At 36.5% G+C, this 14,411-nt stretch overlaps 1 long non-coding RNA gene across 1 annotated transcript; it reads right to left on the minus strand.

The window, feature by feature from the left end:
- Window positions 1-421: 421 nt before the first annotated feature.
- LOC311440019 lies at window positions 422-5,139 on the minus strand. Its single transcript, XR_014695158.1, has 3 exons — window positions 4,998-5,139; window positions 3,742-3,912; window positions 422-1,837 (listed from the first exon to the last, which is right to left on the minus strand). It is a non-coding gene; the product is annotated as an uncharacterized lncRNA (long non-coding RNA).
- Window positions 5,140-14,411: the final 9,272 nt, after the last annotated feature.

Here is a 14,411-nt window from a genome sequence, read left to right on the forward strand (position 1 = left end):
ATGTTCTTGTTTGCTGCTCAGTATTCTGAACAGTTTCTAGGGAGCTCTGCAGTTGATATATTTGTTTGTTTTAATCTCAACAAAGGTAACAAGATCTACCAAACATCCCCACCAGAACTTTCACATGCACCAACAGGAATTTTTACGTGAACCTCCACCTCTCTGGCTTTTTAATGTTTTATTTTTTGTTCCATTTTCAGGGACTTATTAAAACAAAAAGTGCTCTAAGAAAAGAGTAAAGGCAAATTCACTTGATTTGGATGCTTTTTCAAAGTGTGAATTCAAAGACTACGTACTTTGAATTTTCAGTGTTCCACAATTAACATCATGTATGCTGCCATTATCCAAGAATAGGTTGGGAAACTCTCTGTTCTGCGGACATAAAATCTATTTGAACTGAATCAATTTTTACCACAAAAAAATCATAATAATAAAACAAAACAAACAAAAAAAAAACTTCTAATCATAGAACAAGTAGAATAAGCAAGTCTTTACAAATTACTTCTACATCTTCATTTCTACTGCTCTCTCTCAGATTTTATTAGATCATCTATCTTATCTAATTCGAATCCTATTCCACCAAAACCCTTGCTCTTTTCAAATGTTTTATCCCCCTCTGTGCAAACACACCACTCTCCTGGCAACTGAAGAAAGAGGCTTTCCGTCCACAAACCCCAGCATGGGTCTCATACAACAGCTAAGAGGCAAACCTTGTGAAAAACAAAATTGGATAGCTTTTGCAGAAGAGAATAAACCAAAGAAAACTTCAGTACCTTGGAGATTTATTTCTCTAAATATGCAGTATGCATTTTTGAGAATATTCTATTTCGGAGATTTCCAGTAGTGCTGTTGTAAGATATGCAGCCCTGGCTTTCTAGAGATGTGCTAAACCAAATAACGTGATTTATATGACTTGATCTTTCTGGATTTTGTTGAGGATTTTATCTCTTCTAAACATGGCCGTAGGATACCTGTACAGTGGATCAGACCACCCATCTCAGAATACTACTGCTCACTAGACCATCTTTAACACTTGTCAACAACACACCTAGTGAAAATGCTTAAAAAACAGAATACATAATAAATATAGGCCTCTGTTTCTGGAATTCAGTACTTTGGGAATTCCTAAGCCAAAGGCTTTATTGGAACATTGTCCTTATCATCACCAGTAGAGCAGGTTTTGTCACTCTTCTTTCAAGTTATTTTACTACATACAGGCTAAAGGATGCTTAGAAATCCCTTTGAAAATTTATTGAAGATGCCACAAGTAAAAACAACATATTCTTCCCTCTGTAATTCCTAGTCAAATTTGACCTTCAAACAGGTTTTAGCCAATCCATTTTAAATCATTGCCATTCTAATTTAAACAGGCAACCTAAATTTCCACTGGAAAACTACTTTTTTTTTTTTTTTTTTAACACATTTTTACAAATGTGATTGTTCTCCTTGCACAACCTCTGGAAGCACACTTTGCACCATTAAGTACTACTTAAACTGAAAATACTATAAAGTAAACCCACACAGTTTTTTGCAATTGTATTTTAGAGCATGATCACTGCACAGATAAGCTACCTAGCTAAACATAGTGAAACAATCATCAAAATAACACAGTAATCTTCAGTATCAGTTTTTAAATTCTGGCTTAGGTAGGAAAAATAAGGACTCCTAATCATTTTTCAAATGACCTTTAGTTCCTTAGATATGCTGGCAATTCCCCTGATGGGGCTTCCTGAGGAAGAAAGCAAGCATTTCATGCCAGCAGCAGTTTTATTTCTCCAAGCTTCAAAGGCCACCGCAGGACGAATGAAGTGCTCCTCAGGAACGCTGAGAACTTGTTCTACGAAAAATTTCAAGTTAAATAGAAAGTTTTCATTTTGTTTGAAGTATGTATACAATGTCTCAAAACAGCATAAATCAAAGCAACAAGCAAAAATTAGCAAAACCAAGTAGAATCATTCTGAAAATATTTCACTTTAGGGTCCAATCCCCCATCATGAAAGTCAGAGAGCAGGAAATGGTATCAGAGATTTTAACCATTTTCCAGTAATTTTTACTCCTTATGAAATCCTCTCAAACACAATATTTTGCTGCAGTCTGAAAATACTCAGTTGTTTTGCAGTCCTATGTTATGTTGTAATTTTGTTAAAAGAAAAAAAAAAAAAAACTTTTTTTTTTTTAAATCCTTATGAATCTAAGAAATTTTCAAAAAATCTGAGCTGAAAAATATTTTATCCTAGTATTTGAGAATCAAGACAAAAAATGTAAACTTGTGCAAATCTATCATTCAAAAGCAAAATTTGTTTTTATATAAGTGCATTTGCTCTAATAAAATTATTCTAAAGAGCTATAAACCCGATGAAAATGGAAATCAATCCAGAAATACATGTATTCCTCCTACTGGTGTGTTTTTAAAGCTTAAGTATATTTAACGTTGATTTTTATTGCATGGCCTGATTCACAGAAATGGTATTTGAGATAGTGCATGAAAGAAACTGATCTTTTAGGGGAAGATTATTATTCTTTTCAATTGTTATTCTTTGCCTCAAGATATACTTGCCAGAAAAATGCACCCAACCCTTCCACTCCCAGTTCTCCAGGCAGACTTGAGGTTTCCTGATTCTAGCATCACTTTCTAAATTGATTTGATTATTATATTTTAAAATCTAAACTGGTAACCAAATACAAACAATCTGATAAATAAACGTGTATTCAGCATATGCTTTAAAAATAACCATGCATTTGTTGTTTCTGCTTTATCGTTCTCTTAATAATAAGAATAAATAGAATAGTCTGATGAAACTCCTACTGAATCTAGTGGAAGTTTTGCTATCTAATTGAATAGGAGAAAGAATATTGAATCTAGCTGAATAGAAAAAATCTTCAGACAAAAATACAAAATGGAGCCGAGCCTCTTCAGAACTGTGGAACAGTAAAATAGTTGAGGGAAGACATTTGAACTCCACGTATGTTCTCATTTCCTATATTTTCACTCAGGCAAGAGAAAGGAATTGCAGACTTCATTCTGCTGTCACTTGCACTCAAAGCACCTGATGTGCAAAGCTGATGGTCTTCCCTATTTGTTTACTCCTTGCAAATGGATCAGTGTGTTACTTTGATTCAGAAAAGCACAAAGTATCAACAGACTTTTCCAGGAAAGCTCTATTCCTCACATCCTAAATTTACCTTAGGGCTTTGTAGAGCCTGCAAACCTTCATAGCTTTATGTGCCATTCACACTGTAGTACACAGACTTTGCTCAAAACAATTTTTTTTTTATTTTTTTTTTTTTTCAGTAAAGCTCTCTGGTCAAGTCTCAGGTCACCTGTTGAACTAATTTGCAGTTCCTGAAGGCCTACCTATCCCCAAAAGAAAAACAGCTCCTTAGAACTGAGATCATGACCCTCAGTGGTGGCCTCCTTCAGCCAACAAAAACAACGTGCAGCTGCAAGTTTAATACCAGTTAGAGCAACTCAATTGCAGACCTGAGCTCTTCAGAAGAAAATGAAATGGTCAGGCCAGCATTTCTGTATCTCCTTCTGCATTCTCCTCCCTTGTGTGGTACCACCTATCTCACTTTCAGCAAAAGTAACCATGCCTATCCTCACAGAAGAATGAGTTAAAACATAACACTTGACAGAAAGCCCTGGAACTACAGACAACCATGCTTTTTGAAAGTCTTCACTTTTCTGCTATTATTGCAAATAAAAAAATAACTGTTAAAATTGCACGTAGCACCTAATACCTGAAAAGCTCCACACTTTCTTCTTGCTCCCTAGGGACTACACACCTCCTGCTTCATGGATTTCAGAACTGCACAGCAGTATTTCTGACTCCAGAACTCCTCAGCTCCTGTAGGCACCTTGTAGCCCACTGAAAATGGATCAGCTGTGTTGTCTGGTGATCTATTTAAGCTCTAGATCAAAAAGAAAGAAAAAGAAAGAAAAGAAAGAAAAGAAAGAAAAGAAAGAAAAAAAGCAAAGAAACAAACAAAAAATTGCCAGGTGTTTGCTTCCAAATTCTCAAAGTTTTACTAGAAGTTTTACTACATGGCAACAGTTTCTTACTATTTTAAAAATGCTTTATAGTGAAAAAATCCCACACACTTTCATGCATTTTCACATGGGATTTACTCATAACTTATATTAGAGAATGAGCAAAGGAGATGTACTCCCAATGCAGGACCTATACTCTCACCAAAACTACTCAGTAGAAGGTAACCTTTATGATTGAATTGCCAGAGACATCACCAAGAAATAATTTCATATCTCCCTGTATCTTCCTCCAGAATCAGCTCCTTGAGTATTTTATTTTGTACAGAACAAAAGTCTTACACAACTAGGAAAGTATTCAAAACTCATAAATGTAGCTGCATAACAAAGTGAAATTGTTCTCAAGAACGGATCTTTCAAAGTGGCTTTTTTTTTTTTTTTTTTTTTAATTCTCCTTTTTCTCTTTCTTCAGTATAGCCAAATAAAAGGAACAGATGTTAACATACCACAGCCAAAACTGAAGTAAGCCCTTATGGACAGAGCTAGCAACTGATGAAAGATATCGGTATAGAGCAGACAATTCCAAAATGGATAAATGAACACAGGAAAACACAGAGCTACAAGTCTACAGCACAGTAAGTTTGGTACCGGGTATATCCAACTTGTGCACACTACTAAAGTATGCTAGCAAAGTAATTTTCACTTTTCCTGATAAAGATGGGACAGTAATTACCCCTCCATTGCGCAACTGCTACTGCCTATTTCCTTATCTGTAGGCAGACCTCCGTGTTGTCATCTCCGCATAGTCTGCAAGCCATGTGCCGCCCTGAGTTACACTAATCCACATGACGTATACCAATTGCTGGCATCAGTATTTGGCCACTCATAGTAAAATGAGCTATTAGGGTGATGACAGACCTATAAAGGATAAAGATTTCTCTGTGATACTTAATTTGTAAGTCTTCATAGTGCAATTCTGCTTCTTTGAAAATGACTTTATAAATCTCACCTGGTTTATAAACATGCCTGGTGTAAAAACAAAAAGACTCCCCCAGTCACCCAGTAACTGCACCACCAACAAAAACAGAGATCTGCAAGTTATGCGGGTACTTTGTTTCATGCACGTCCTAGTCTCTCATCATTCCTAGTAACAAAAGGTCCTGCAGTATCCAATTAGGGCCTCAAAACACAGCTATTTCAGCAGCTGTTCTGTATTACCACTCATGTTGTTGCTGGCTGCAGGGAATGCCAGGAAATTTCTGTCTTACTGTAGATGAATTTGAGCAATTCTCTGCACATCTTTAAATAATGCTGATATGCATACTGCTCCCCATCCCCTGCCATTCTGACAGATCATGCCTAGAGTCGTTAAATGGAATTTAGTTATATATTATGCTTTTGGTAGGTAACAATAGCACACAGGTTCCCATACAGACCGTCTGCAACAGAATCCAAAGCAAAAAGCATTAAAACCATCATTTTGCCATTTAACTCAGCAAAACTGAAGAGAAAACCTTGTGGACAGAATAAGTCTATAGGAATATGGCATCTTTAAAAAAAAAAACTCCTGAAAAAAAAACAAAAAACAAAAAACACAGCATATTTTGAAACTTAATTCAGTCAAGAGACCAGAAAATATTCACCAGTCATGACAGCTTAAAGTATAAATTAATCTCCCCTGAGGCAAATTTTAGAAATACTCCAGACTCATACTTAAAAATTATCAGTGTACCTTTCCTGTTATTTTGTAAAAGTCATCCATGGGAGATATTTTCTTGGCTGTTTTTTTTTTTTTTTTTCTTTTTACCATTTCAATGAGATTAGAATATAACATAGAATGACAAAATGCATCTCACATTTAGAAATTGTCATATATGTCATAGCTCCCTAACAAGGTGTTAAAGACAGACGAACAAACACACAAAGCATAGAGGCAGCAGAAACACAAACAAAAGCAAATACAGTGGGTCAGGTTTGTTTGTGGAGAGTTTTGGACTAAATGGCACCAATCTGAGTTTAACTTGTTACAGAACTTCAGTCTATCAATGCTCAGCTGTGGATTTTGACAGAATCTTAATCTGCATAGTAAACATGTTTAATCCACACTGCATTCAAAATCTCCAGAAGATTCATTTCTGATTTATGGGGACTGAATTCTGGGAAGAAAAACTCTTAGAAATGCTACAGTCAAACAGCATCTTCTTATTTATGATATGCCTAATACAAAATAAATAATGTTTGCACATGAATAGAAAATGTAGAGAGAAAAAAAGCTTCAACATGTGGTTTAAAAAGAAGAAAAGCCAAAGCTTTCTTTTTATTATTATTTTTCTTACCATTGACTGTTTTTTACAAGAGAAGAGTCAATGGTAATGGTCATCTGGTTATGTAGAACAGGACAAAACCTGCTTCCTTTCAGCATTATTATTTTTATATACGAATAGAAAAATTGAAGATTTAAGCAGGACAGCTCAGAAAAAAAAAAAAAAAAAAAAAAAAAAGGCCTCTATTTTTTTTCTAAATGATAGCATTTAAAGGTCCACAGAATACAAATGAAGTCTGGCTGTCTGGCACAAGCTGCTTCTAGGCACCATTCTCCAGGAAATGGCTTTCTTGTACTAACTGTGCAGTGAAAGGTTGAAAAAAACTTTTTATACATAGATGTAGCTCAGCTAGCCTCTAAGTGTTCTTTATTTACAAGCTATTTGGAGGTCAGTCAGTTACAGGCTTCTAGACAAGGCTTTATGGAGAAAGAGATCAGCAAGACTCCAAAATATTGAGATGCACACAGTTTGAATGTTTGACTCAGCTGTACACAGATACTCAAAGCGAGTGCTGATGTACTATTGTTTCCTTTATGAAAAAAAAAAAAATGTGAATGTGAAGCGGGAGGCCAGTATTACAGGGTGTTTTCTCAACCTGAATCAATAAACCAAAAATTCCTTTAGGAAGGTGATGCATGATCCAGACATGGATATAGAGTTATGAGCTCTTTCATCAGGAAGTCACTAGTTCAAATTTGTTTCTTTTGAGCTATGCACAAGCTGGTGCTATCCAACTGCTTTTTGGTGGCCACAGGAAGCAAATGTCCAGACTCAGCCAGGAGGATGCTGCCCACATCAGTAGATAATGTCACAAAGAATCCAAGTATGGGATGAAATACAGACAGACCTAAGATCAGTTTTAAAAGATGCCTGTGTATCAGTGGGGCAATTGAAATCTGCAGTTCTGTGTATTTTGATGTGTAGATTATTAAAGTAACTTAACTGTCAGGAATTTTTTTTTGGAGATAGGTGGCTAACCTAATGGCATGGTCCAAAAGAGGCCTTTTCATGCTTTGTGTCCACCAGACAACACCAAGTAGTACAGAGTGGGAGAGAGAGAGGGAGAGAACAGGTGCATTCATTTGCAGAAATGTTTACAAAAATGCCATGGGTTCTCATTCCATTCTGCTCTCTCCCATTAATGGCTTAGAAAATGGAAGAAAAAATTGAGATCACTGTTCTTTTATTTTTCTCCGCAGATGTTATCAAATGAGGTATGTATGACTTGGATATATTTACATGACAAACAATCTTTAAGCAAAGTCAGTGGCAGAGAAAATGACTAACTGATCTTTGCCACTCCTCTTACCATAGGCTGTCTCTACAGTTTTAAAAGGTAGACTACAAAGTAGCTGGTGGCAGAAGCTGTGATTTTGGAAATGTCAGCAGAGGCAGGAGCTGATCAAAGATTTCAACAACAGTGCGTAGTGTCATACTGATTTTCACCTCCCTTTTATTGGTACCAAGAGATTTGTCTTGTTCTCATGTTGCCTTTGTATTTATCACCTATCACTTCTCTTTCATATCCCATATATCAGACTCTTAATTTTTTGATACCTGTTTGCAGATGGTATTTTTATTGCAGGAGATATAGTTTTATTCGTTTAGATGTTCTGGCAAAATTCAAAGTGATTCATGGTATGAGATAAGGACAGGTAATTATTATCTACAGTAAATGATCCTTCTGCACTGAAAACTCCTACTTTAACAGTCCATCAGTGTGACCAGTTCTACATTTTAGTTTGAATAAAAAGCTCTGTAAAGGATTATTAACTGAAGCCAATTCTGTAAGGTGGTAAATTGGATTTAAGATTTGATTCAATACAAATTAATTGTTGATCTTCCTCTTCTGGTTCCAACATTTTTTCAAGGTTTTGAATCTTTGTATTGTTAAATCATTCCTCAACCCAGATTACGCATCTAAACAGCATTTTGGTTCACTCCAATGCACTCATTCAGACCTGCAAGGCTGAACTCAGATTTGCACTCATGACTGATTCAGCAGTGCATAGGTCTAGCATCAAACACTGAACCACTCTCAAGCTCCTGAACAAAAAGGCATGAGACTGGAGACACCCATGAAATCCTGAATCAGAGACTTTGCTGAAGAGGCTTCAAACCGGTTTTGTACACATAGGTATAAACTACATGCTTGAATCTGACATTTGTGTATTCAGATACCAACCTGCCATACACACATGCTCATTTCCCTGGATTTCCCAAATTGGTAATACACTAAAGGAGAAGTAGAGTGAAGCACATTAAAAACACTACAAAAAACAAGTCCATCGTGAACAGGAAAATAGCTCCATACATTGTAGGTATGCAGGCCTTCTTACAGCCCCCTCTTCTAAACCCAGACCTCCCTACATAGCTCCAGACCTATTTGATTTATCTTTCTGCATCCTGTTGCACTGTATGTCGTGTATGTATAAAACACACACAGACATAAAAAAATATATAAATCTTTTTTTATAGACAGAAATCTCCCCAAAGGCAGCATCCTGTAGACTCTAAATCAATTTATTTTAATCTAATCTTCATCTGTAATGGTTTTCTTGGCTGCAGCCATCAAGGAAACATCTTGGCAGGTGGGAAAGAATGAAAACATATAACATTTGTTTCTAATGGTTCCTATGCACCATGTAGTTTTGACTTTCCAATGCAGAAATGCCTGCAAAACCCATGAAATATGACTGGGTTTGGAACTGACCTCTGATGTAAACTTAGATCTGCACAGCTGAGAACTCTCTAAAAAATGAACATAAAGATGTCAAAAACTCCTCAAAATATCTTTTAAAATCATTGAAGTAAAGTCACTAAGTGAACTTTCCTATCTAAAGACAAAGCTGAAGTGGATTTTTTCCATATAACCATATCACCAGAGGGGAGGCCTTTCTTACATTTTAAGGCTTTTCCTTATATCCACAAAATGTGATGACTTACTGATTTTTCCTACATTTTGTGGGAGCTTAAAATGAACAATTTTGCAGCTACATTACATATTCAGTTCCTGAACATTAAACAATGTGATTACACATATTATAGTTTATATTTAGAAAGGAATTTGAGTCACTCTTGAATCAGTAGAATACAATAGAGATGAGTAAAATATGTGCTGCACTGCTCAAAACAAGGTATTCAGGAGAAATATAATAATAGAGTCCAATGGAATTCAACCACAGCTGTAGTCAGGTTCTTTCAGCTTTATCAAAGATGGGGCATGCTGAACATCTACCCTTGCTTCAAACTTTTTGTCTTCCCTGTGTGGTCACGGTGATCAGAGGACAGTACCACACCTAAGTACAAATTATACTTTGTCAAGACAAGTCATACTGGACATAGCATATTCATACTCAACTGCAATCCCTACAAAATTAGGCAGAGAACAGAAGAGGCAAATATAGAAAGAGTAAATCTGAGTCCTATAATAAATTGCAGACTAGTCTGAAAAAAAATCTAAAGAAAGTACCCATTTAAAAATTATTGCAACTTAAGGGTGATTTTTTTTTATTTTTTTATTTTTTTTTGCGTTTAAAATTAAAAAATACAGGCCCCATTTTCAGGTGATTTTCATTTTTACACCTTGACTTGAAGCAAAGTTTCAAGTTACCTGAAGTGGTCTGACGCAGTTCTATGGAAAATGGTTTTCTATCATTAATTACTTAGACCACAAAGTCCTAGGAATCTCCCTCTATTGTTAGATTTCCCCTCCCACTTGCCAAACTCAGCTCCTTACTAATTGCCTGGGGGTACAGTGCCTTGCTTACAGAAACAAATTATTTTCTTGATGGAATAGCAGGATTTGCACCTGCAGAGACTCAGCTTTGGAAGCCTGGCACACAATCAAGAGGGCAGCTGGGGAGACTGGCTGCCCAGCAGCCTGCAGGACTGGCCTCTGGAGAGCTAGGAAGCCTGTCAGGTTGCACATCAGCTTGCAAGCAGCCTAGCTGGCAAGATGGCTGGCCAAAACCCAAGAAACCAGGAGAGGTTAGTCAGCCTATTTCCTACCTGGCTTCTGTCAGCAACCCTGATGAAATCAACACACACTGCTAGAAAATTTCAGTTCTGTGGCACCAGCATTGTATAATGAGAAGGTATATCAGGAGAAAATGTTACTCACTGCTTTCCTAGATCCCTCAGCCCTCAGAAAGAGAATCAGCTGAAGGTTAAGATGACGTTCCTTGCAGATGTTGCGCTGTGGAAAATAAGTGAAAGCAGAGCAAGAAGAAATCTCCAGCAGTACTCTGTGTGTGTGTGCAATATGTCTGCACCACATTGGTCAAGACTGCTTTGGGGCATGTTCTTTGAAAGGCCATAGCTGTAATTCACATTCGTTCACACACCTCATAAAATTGCAGAGCTGAGTTACTTACAGTGTTAACCACTTATTCTTTTGACCACAAAAACAATAAGAAGTCAGTTTGATTTTAATTTATTAACTGAAAGGAGGTTGGTGGTCGTGGATTAGCCCTCTGTGGGAGTCACTGCAGAACCAAAGCAACACTTGGTCTGGCACGGAATAGCTCTGCTACCAAACTCTGCTGATGGACGGATGAACTAGAGCAGACACCAAGCTCTGCCTGCTGTTAGAAGTGGCACTTTTCAGAGCCACAGGCAGCTTTCCATCACAAGGTTGGATCATGGCAAACAGGAATGTGCATATGACCACATGAGAAAAAGCGCTCATCTCATCTATTACTTCAGTAGGTTTGCACCTGGCCCAGCTTGATTTTTTGCCAAGTTCATCTGACTGCTGTAGCTGGCAGTAGAAGAGAAATTGCTTATGTTTTCACTGAGCTTTCTGGTCAGCTGCTTCTCTCAATTCAGACTGGCATAACATATTCTGACTTGAAGAAGCACCTACTGAACATGGAATTTTCTGTCACATTTCTTTCATGAACATTGCTATGCCAAACCTCTCTAAATATTAGTACTTGAAACAAAAAATGCATGGAAAAATAGACAAAACAAAAAATAAATGCATATATTATGCTTCAGTTTTAATTTTTAAAGTGCTCTTAATAGACTAGAATTTGGAAGGCACCTATATAGTGGCTTTTAAAATATCTCTCTCAAAAACAAACAAAAAACCAGCAAAATGCATTTTAACTTAACCTGTTAAGACACTGACAAACAAATTATAAAAACAAACAAAAAAATAAGAAATCACATCGATACATCGCATTAAAAATAACTGAACAGAGCAGAGAAGCTTTTCCAAGTCCCTGCTCCTTATGGGTAAATAACAAATACCAGCCAAGAGAATGTGCTGTATTCATGTCAAGAAATTAAATTAATCAACTATTTTGTTGACAGAAACATCACAAGTTATTGTTCAACCACTCCTTAACCCTCCAAAATTACAATCTTTTATCTATTGAAATAATACGCCTTTTCCCCTAGTACAATAAATCAGAAAACAAACATGGAAGAGAAGCAACTTCTGATTCATCAGAATTCAGAAAGTCACTCTAAGACACAGATTTTGGCTGCACTGACAGCTATATTCACTATGATGAGGCTATAAAGGAGCACTATAAAGGAGCATGTGATGGCATCACCACCTTTCTTGAAGAGTTCTGATGGTGGAGAACAGATGTACAAGTTGTTCTGCAGAAGAAATACCAACACAGACTGTTTATTTCTGCATGTTGTGTTTGAGCAATAGTGTAATAAGAATCCAAATTCATAAAAATAATTGAAAATAACATCTGTTATTAAGAAGCCATTGGTTATGATTCAGAATTCTGAGTCAGGAGCAAGGTAATTTTAAGAACAATGTTTCTAGGGGTTAACCAAGCGACTGTGAAGCAAGAGTGAAAAGACAGATATTTGGGATGATTCCAGGACTTAGAAACCTTACAAAACACCATTATTTTCACCCTTTCCCATCTCTGTTGATTACCCATCTCTGATCTAGTTCTCCAGTTCTAATCTTTCTGATTAGAAATCCTGAATGGGAAGGTGAAGGATATTCCCAGTTCCCAACCCCACCAATCACTGTTGGTAGGTTACTATTCAACACAAAATTTTGCTGTTTCAATTATCTTCCATGAATCATGTAACTCCTTTAAATAACCACAAGAAAAAAATATATAGTATTTGTATTTTTATATATATATATATACATATGTATATAAAAGATTTACCACTAGGAAATCAATAAATACTTGAATAATTGGAAACCAAGATTTTATATAGAAAATCTTTTGAAACCTTTTCCTCCTGAAAATATAACCAAATCTGTAGGCAAGGCACCTTTGTGAGAACCAGATTCTATTTCTGACCCTGATACAGCTCTGTTAGGAACTCATGGGTAAGGCATGTCACCTTTCCATACCTTAATCTACTTTTACATAGAACAGGAAAATGATTGTAAGCGACTTTGATAAGGCTATATCTTTTTATTATTTTGAAGACTCAACCTGCCAAGCAACCAGTTCCTTATCTTCCCTTGGCTTTTTTTTTTTTTTTTTCCACTGCCTCAGGCAATGGACATGATTCAGTCTAGTTTGCTATGTGATTTTTAAAACTCAGAACCTGCATCTCCACAGTGTTTCAGAGCAGAACACTTTTAATCTCCAGTGGTAAATAAAACACATACATAACATCAAGAAAAATAAGAAGTCACTAGTCTTCAAAGGCATAAAATTAGGTTGGGATTCCTTAGCATATCCTTTTCATTCTGTTCTCTCTCCCACAATAATCTGCTCATTTGAGATTTATATTAGGCAACACCTGCAGTTCCAAAAAAGGAATGGAAACAGGAAATAACCCCAACGTCACTAACACCACCTAAATGCTCTCTATTTTTGAAATGCATTTCCCTTTCTACATTGTAATAACTAAAGAATATATGAAGATTGAAAAAAGTCTGGTTGTAAATATATTATGGTCTTGACCTCAGTTACCTAATTTTAAAGCCATCTCTACTTCTATTTGACAAGTAACACAAACCAAAAATTGTCTTAAAATCTGCTGGGCCTTACAATCATGCAATATAACAGTCTGCTTGTCTGCACTCTGACTGAAGACTTTAACAGACTCACTAAGTCTCTCTGGCTGTTAAATATGAAGGCTGGATAATTTCAAGAATATCCATATTAGCCAAGGAGCCCTTGAATAAATGAATCCTTAGCACTGTGACAATGAAGCAATAAGCAATTTCCATTCTTTCCATTCCTTTGAGCTACTTCCTCTGTTCTAATATATTTGTAATAAAAATGAGAACAAGTTTTCAGCATTTAAACTTTCCCTGATATGTCAGTGCCATTGTGTCAGAATCAACACCCATTTGGAGCTGGGCTATCATCAGCTTCAAATAAGAAAGCAGTTGCTGGGGTTAGAGGTAGCCCGTTTATTTTGCTAGTAATTCATTTCATAGTAAACTAGCTCTATTCACTAGTCCATGAACATCACATACATTTACACTCCCATTTTGTGCTGCAGTACATCAATCTGACACCTTCCCTCAAGGGGAACAGTCTATATGCAGACCAAATGGCTTTTCAGATGAAAAATAAGTGCAATAGCCTTTTATCTCGGGAGACTTGGGTTCAAACCCTTGATTAGGTCACAAGTTAAAATTAGTTTGGTGCTCTTGTCCTACCTCACATTTGTGCACTTCACACAACTGCTCCCCGTTCAGGCGGTGCCTGATGTGACTAGCAGTCCCTGCTCAAAGGGAGGCGAAGGGCTACAGAGGAGAAGGATACTGTCAGCCAGTGATTGAGGTGCATTTACAGGAGCATGGAAGAAAAAGAATGCAAAAGGCAAGAAGAAAAAATAGGGAAGAACTCAAGGTTCTCATTGGGTTTTGTTTGTTTGTCTGCTTTTTGTTTTCAGTATTAAAAATCACTTTCATTCCATTTTCCCCGTCTTTTTTTTTTTTTTTTTAAGTACCAACAGGTGTATTGAGGTTTAACTGCATTTCTCAAATTTGCCAGATATTGAAGGGCCTTCTTATGTGCATAGATTACCTAAAGACCATGTGTAACATTAGCAGCTTGTAACTGGCTACCAACAGAACAAAGAGAATGGGCAAGATCATACTTTAAAACATTCTTGTGATTACGATTAAAACAACTTTCTTCAGA

This window comes from Aythya ferina (genome assembly GCF_964211825.1).
Source record: "Aythya ferina genome assembly, chromosome: 7".
Taxonomy (NCBI): domain Eukaryota; kingdom Metazoa; phylum Chordata; class Aves; order Anseriformes; family Anatidae; genus Aythya; species Aythya ferina.